This window comes from Oncorhynchus mykiss, chromosome 30, assembly GCF_057628025.1.
Source record: "Oncorhynchus mykiss isolate SJ-2025 chromosome 30, ASM5762802v1, whole genome shotgun sequence".
NCBI lineage: Eukaryota > Metazoa > Chordata > Actinopteri > Salmoniformes > Salmonidae > Oncorhynchus > Oncorhynchus mykiss.
In genome coordinates this window covers 13536936-13542831 of record NC_143051.1, presented here as the reverse complement: position 1 = coordinate 13542831, position 5896 = coordinate 13536936, and positions in this window count along the sequence as shown.

Sequence of the window (5896 nt, the reverse complement as noted above, 5' to 3'; positions counted from 1 at the left end):
TAAATTGAGGACACACTCCTTAAGGTGAATGTCGTGCCTCATGCACCAACACAACAGCTCTCTCATAACCCTTTCCTCCAATTTCCCCATCAACTCCCTGACTGTCTCTGATTCACTCCCTTCACTCCCCTCCAAGTTCACCTTCCTCTCCCAGGCTGGCTCTGGCTCACCCCTCAGCTCTGCCGACCACCCCGTGTGGACTGGCTCTGGCTCACACCTCGGCTCCGCCGACCACCCCGTGTGCTTCCCCAAAAAATGTTTTGGAGGCTGCTCTTTGGGCCTACGTCGTGGCCGCAATCCCCGGTGTCGTCATTGTTGCTCCTGTGCCTCCTCCGCCTGCTTCCATGGCAGGCTTCTGTATCCTGCCATGATTTCGTTCCACGTCCAGGGTGTCCTCCACTCCTGGCTTTCCTCCCAGGCCCAGGATACCTGTTCTCCCTGGGCACGCTGCTTGGTCCTGGGGTGGTGGGATCTTCTGTAACGATCGTTGGAATAAATGGACCAGTGCGCAGCGTGGGTAGAGTTCCACATGTTTGATAAATTAAACTCACAAAAACAATAAAGAGTAACAAAATGAACGTGCAGCTTTGTAGTGCAAAAAGGCTACAATACAAAAACAAGACCCCACACACAACAGGTGGAAAAAAGGCTGCCTAAATATGATCCCCAATCAGAGACAACGATAGTCTGCTGCCTCTGATTGGGAACATACTAGGCCAACCTAGAAACTAAAAACTAGAATGCCCACCCTAGTCACACCCTGACCTAACCAAATAGAGAAAGAAAAGGATCTCTAATGTCTGGGTGTGACACATGTTAGGTCATTTTCACAGGTTATTATTTCAAACTGATGTCATTTGGACATTTGGCACAGAAAATCTTTCAAAATGTTTTGCTTTGAGTTATTGCGTTTTCTCCCTGGTATCTAAACGTCTTTCCGCCGCGAAATAATTACATTACAGAACAACTTTTAATCAAATCAAATGCGATTTATCACATGTTTCCAGAATACAATAAACTTTACAGTGAAATGCTTACTTACAAGCCCTAAACCAACAATGCAGTTTTAAAAAAATACCCCAAAAATAAATTTAAACAAGTAAGAGACAAGAAAAACAATTAATTAAAGAGCAGCAGTAAATAACAGTAGTGGGGCTATATAAAGGGGTTGCCAGTACAGAGTCAATGTGTCAATGTGTGGGGACACCGGTGTCAAGGTAGTTGAGGTAATTATGTACATGGAGGTAGGGTTATTAAAGCGGATATGTATAGATGAGAACAGAGAGTAGCAGCAGCGTAAAAGGGGGGGGGGGGGGAGGGGGTGAATAGTCTGGGTAGCCATTTGATTAGCTGTTCAGGAGTCTTATGGCTTGGGAGTAGAAGCTATTGGGAAGCCTCTTGGACCTAGACTTGGAGCTCCTGTACCACTTGCCATGCGGTAGCAGAGAGAACAGTCTTTGACTAGGGTGGCTGGAGTCTTTGACAATTTTTAGGGTCTTCCTCTGACACCGCCTGGTATAGAGGTCCTGCATGGCAGGAAGCTCGGCCCCGGTGATGTACTGGGCCGTTACGTACTATCCTCTGTAGTGCCTTGAGGTCGGAGGCCGAGCAGTTGCCATACCAGGCAGTGATGCAACCCGAGTACACATCCTGGTAATCCGTCTGGCCCAGTTGCCTTGTGAATGTTGACCTGTTTAAAGGTCTTACTCACATCGGCTGCGGAGAGCGTGATCACACCGTCATCCGGAACAGTTGATGCTCTCATGCATGTTTCAGTGTTACTTGCCTCAGCTCTCAGGTGGGCTTTCCTTTGTAATCTGTAATAGTTTGCAAGCCCTGCCGCATCCGACCTGCGTCGGAGCCGGTGTAGTACGATTCGATCTTAGTCCTGTACTGACACTTTGCCTGTTTGATGGTGTGTCAGAGGGCGTAGCGGGATTTCATATAAGCTTCTGGGTTAGGGTCGCTCTCCTTGTTAGCGGCAGCTCTACCCTTTAGCTCCGTGCGAATGTTGCCTGTAATCCATGGATTCTGGTTGGCGTATGTACGTACAGTCACTGTGGGGGCGATGTCCTTGATGCACTTATTGATAAAGCCAGTGACTGTGGTGTACTCCTTAATGCCATCGGAAGAATCCCGGAACATATTCCAGTCTGTGCTAGCAGTACAGTCCTGTAGTTTAGCATCTGCTTCATCTGACCACTTTTTTATAGACCGAGTCACTGGTGCTTCCTGCTTTAGGTTTTGCTTTTAAGCAGGAATCAGGAGGATAGAGTTATAGTCAAAGGGCGAGGGAGAACTTTGTAAGCGTCTCTGTGTGTGGAGTAAAGGTGATGTAAAATTATTTTGCCTCTGGTTGCACATTTAACATGCTGATAGAAATTCGGTAAAACTGATTTAAGTTTCCCTGCATTAAGGTCACCGGACATTAGGAGCGCCACCTCTGGTTGAGCATTTTCCTGTTTGCCTATGGTTGAATACAGCTCATTGAGAGCGGTTTTAGTGCCAACCTCACTCTGTGGTGTTATGTAGACAACTATGAAAAATACAGATGAAAACTCTCTAGGCAGATAGTGTGGTCTACAGCTTATCAATTGATCAATTGATACTGGCGAGCAAAACTTTGAGACTTCCTTCGATATTGTGTACCAGCTGTTGCTTACATAGATGCGTAGACCCCCTCCCTGTGTCTTACCAGAGGCTGCTGTTCTGTCTTGCCGATAGTGTAAAAACCCACCAGCTGTATGTTCTTAATGTTGTCGTTCAGCCACGACTCAATGTCAACTAGATTGAATCATTCATTCTATTGATTTCAGACATTATTCTGGTGAGCATGGGGTTATGTGGTCTTCTAGGGCAACACATTATAATGACAGAAATAGACAAGTTGTCTAACAAATAGCTGTCCAAAATATCCCGAATTATAAGCAGAAAAATATCTAAATAAGGCCCAAAAAATTGTGTATGTCATGTCAAAAAATCTGCACGTGATGCCGCGGAGCTGAGCAGACGTTGACAAACCGAGCTCCTCAAAGTTATCCAATTATTACCTAAGTAACAATGTTGAAACAATATTCTTACATCGGCTGTTAAACTGTCAAGTACTTACCTACCCAACTGTCAAGTACTTACCTTCTTGATTCCCAAGATAATGATAACGCCACAGCTAGCAAGATTAGCATAAGCCCTCATAACTCAAGCCTGCCGACATGCTTGCTAATTCAAGATGGTAACAAAGGTCTTTCTCTGAAAATTAACAAGAAATCTGCTGAACTCCATTCTTCCATTGACAACCTGAAATACTCCCTGAATGATCTCCTTTTGAGAACAATTGAGGCTGATTTGCACATTAGCACAGTTGAAGATACCGTCACTCGACATGACCTGGTTCTGATACAGCTGCAGAAGGACAATGCCTATCTCAAAAACAAGGTAGACCAGATGGAGAACCAAAGCAGACATAGCAATATCTTTTGTGGTGGGATTGAAAAAGGACAGCGAGGGCCGTGACCCGGTCCGTTTCTTCACTCAATGGATCCCTGATGTCCTAGGCATAATCAACTTCACCAAGCCGCTGGAAATCAAAGGTGCCCGCAGAACATCACCACCAAAACCCCGGCCAGGTGAACCCCCACAGGCCGTCCTGATCAGGTTCCAGAACAAGGAGAAGATACTGCGATTCGCAAGAGCCAAAGGGGACATCACCTTTGATGGCAAGAGGGTCAGCCTTTTCCCGGATATGAACGCGGATCTTTCCAGACGTTGCAAGGAGTTCAAACCAGCCGCCAAAGCACTGAAGGAGAAGAACATTACCGGCTACCACATTCACCCTGCGAGGATGAAAGTTCAGTACAATGGCCGAAGCCATCTTTTCGACACACCGGGAAAAGTATTCACTTTTCTCAAAGAACTGAACCGCGTTTGATTCACGATGGTCTTTCTGTGGGATAAGATGCAGTATATTGTTTTTTTCTTATTCGTGCTATCCTGGGACTGAACTGCTGCTGTCTACTTGGAATTTGTATCCGTTTACCCCGCTATCTGGTTGCTAGAGTTGATTTGGACATTTTCAACTGACAGTTTTTTTTCCTGTGGTGAGTTCTATTACATTTACAGGAGAGTATATCTTGGTTTTGTCAATATCCACTGGGAGAAGCAAATTAGTAGGCTTAGTCCCACTGCAGCCCTTACTGTGGTCAGTAAATATTCAGCAATAAATGACTATTCACAACGTTTGTTTTCAACATAGAGAGCTTGTAGGATTTAGTTAACGCCAAGGTTTAGCTAGTAAGAGCAAGATGGAAAGCGAGCAACAACATATCTCTACAAGTGTTTTCATGTTTGATTGTTGGGATTGTGGTTTTAGTCCGGCAATCGGGGTGGGTGGGGTTTCTTTTCGTTCTATGTTTATCGTAATTTCTTTCACTTCAGTGTTCAAACTAAAGTTTAAACTTTACCTGACTATTTACATATGAAACACAACCTATGCTTAATCCACTAAAATATGTGACATTCAACATAAAAGTTCTTCACAGCCCGATTAAGAGGAAAAGAGTCTATACATACCTTTAAGAAATTAAAGGCAGACATGTTTTTACAGGAAACACATCTTACAGCCAGTGAACTCAAGGAACTGAAGAAGGATTGGGTAGGACAAGTTTTTGCATCCTCTTTAAACTCCAATACAAGAGGAAATGCAATTTTGATAAGTAGACACATCTCTTTCTGCGTCAACAACACCATCTCTGATCCCTCTGGCAGGTTTGTTTTGGTGCAGGGGCATATGTTCTCGGAGTCTTGGACCCTATTGAATATTTTGCCTCCTAACTTAGATGACCATATGTTTATTCAGAATGTCTTCCTTCAGGTCGCTCAAGCACCACCAGGATGGCTAGTGGCTGGAGGAGATTTTCATTTTTGTGTAGATACAGTTATTGATAGGTTCTCTGATAAACCCTCTCTTCTTAACAAAGCCTCCAAGCTCACCATGTCATTCATGGATCTCAATGTACTAGACATCTGGAGACAGATGCACCCACAGGATAGGGACTACTCTTTTTATTTACACCAACACAACACACACACACGCATTGATACATTTTTACTATCGACACAACTGTTTCATAGAGTGTTCAATACCGATTATCTCCCCAGATTGCTTAGTGAACATTCTCCTCTGGTATAATCAATCTCCATTCCATCCTTGGTAGGCCAAGGTAAATGGAGCATATAGATGGAGACAAAATTCTACACTCCTGAAGCAACCTGAATTTTGTGCATTCATCAAAGAGCAGACCATTTTTTTTTTACTTTAACAAACAAACCCTCCGCTCCTGACATTTTAATTCTTTGGGACGCATTGAAAGCCTATCTGAGGGGACAGATCATTTCCTATACTAAAGGGTTGAAGAGGAAACATGGTGCTGAATTGAATGTCCTTGAACCTGAAATCTCTGAGCTAGAGAAAACCTACCAAGACTAAGACCTATGCTGGCTTTTGGTAAATGAAAAACTGAAATATCATACTCTGAACACATATCAAGCTGAGTGGGACATCATTAAATAAAACCAGCGTTACTACGAGCTGGGAGAGAAAGCATACAAAGTATTGGCATGGCAACTGAAAGCAGAGGAAAGTAAGATGACAGTTCATGCTATAGAAACTCTTACTAATGAGATATCTTTAGACCCTACTGAAATTAATAATACTTTTAAGAAATATTACGAAGACCTCTACACTTCCCAATCAACCGATGGTCTATCAGAGATCAACTCTTTTTGGTCCTCATGCCAGTCAGAGGAAGACAGAGAGTGCCGGAGTGAACAGTTCTCAGTCCCTGAATTGTTGGAGGCCATTAAATCTCCTGAGGAGGATGGCTTCTCTCCAGAGTTCTAT